We start from the raw sequence: 1,403 nt of genomic DNA on the forward strand, positions 1-1,403 counted from the left end.
AAAAAAAAAAAAAAAAGAGCAGAAGGCATTTTAGGGGCTTGGATTATGGATTATCTCTTTTTTTTTTTTTTTTTCTGTAGAGATAGAGTCTCACTTTATCGCCCTCGGTAGAGTGTTGTGGCATCACACAGCTTACAGCAACCTCTAACTCCTGGGCACAAGCCATTCTCTTGCCTCAGCCTCCTGAGTAGCTGGGACTACAGGTGCCTGCAACAATGCCCAGCTATTGTTTTGTTGCAATTTGGCCGGGGCTGGGTTTGAAACCACCACCCTCAGTATATGGGGCTGGCGCCCTACCCACTGAGCCACAGGCGCTGCCCGGATTATCTCTTTTAAGAGACATATATAAAGGCTGGGTGCAGTGGCTCATGCCTGTAATCCCAGCACTCAAAGAGACCGAGGCAGGTGGATTGCCTGAGCTCACAGGTTTGAGACTAGCCTGAGCCACAGCAAGACCTCATCTCTAAAAATAGCTGGGTTCTGTGGTGGGTACTGTAGTCCCAGCTACTCAGGAGGCTGAAGCAAGAGAATCACTTAAGCCCAAGAGTTTGAGGTTGCTGTGAACTGTGATGGCACAGCACTCTACCGGGGACAACAAAGTGAGACTCTGTTTCAAAAAAAAAAAAAAAAAAGGGAGACAAAGTTAAACCAACCATGTAGATACTTAATAGACATCTCAAACTCAGCATGGCTCAAGTAGTCTACCCCACCTCTAGCTAGCTCTCCTTTGTAGTTTCCAGGTTTAGTAATGGTTTTACCACCCACCCAAATGCATAAAGTTGAAACTTGGGAGTGTTCCTTGACACCAGCTGTTTACCTCCCATACATGTCCTACCAATGTTGTCTCGTGAATATATCAAATTGATGCATTCCATTATCCCCACTACTACTGCTGAAACATCCTAATTGGTTCTTTGTCTTCTGCCTTGCTTCCCTCTATATTTTACTCTACACACTATGGCCATGGTAATCTTTCTAAAGCAAAACATACTGTTTCATCACACTCAGGCTTAAACCTTTCTTTCATTGTCTTCACTTGCTCTTTCCTGAAGTTCAAATGATCTTACCATGGTAGTAGGATCTCTGCTGTGTGCTCTGATACTTCCCCATATCTTGTAATTTACTTTATTCAATAACTATTTGCAGACTACCTACTATAACCCATTATGTGTGGGCACTGCTCTAGGCACAATGTACAGCATCCATTCCCATAAGCTTACATTCCAATGCTTTAAAGAAAATAAATCAGGTAGGGAGGGGGGTGGTGTCTTGGTGTGTACCACACCCTTTGGGGGCAAGATAAAGACTTTAGGCTCGGCGCCTATAGCTCAACCGGCTAAGGCACCAGCCATGTACACCTAAGGTGGCGGGTTCGAATCCCCAGCCCGGACCCGCCAAACAAC

The sequence above is a fragment of the Otolemur garnettii genome, unplaced genomic scaffold (assembly GCF_000181295.1).
Source record: "Otolemur garnettii isolate 467f Iridium unplaced genomic scaffold, OtoGar3 scaffold00031, whole genome shotgun sequence".
NCBI lineage: Eukaryota > Metazoa > Chordata > Mammalia > Primates > Galagidae > Otolemur > Otolemur garnettii.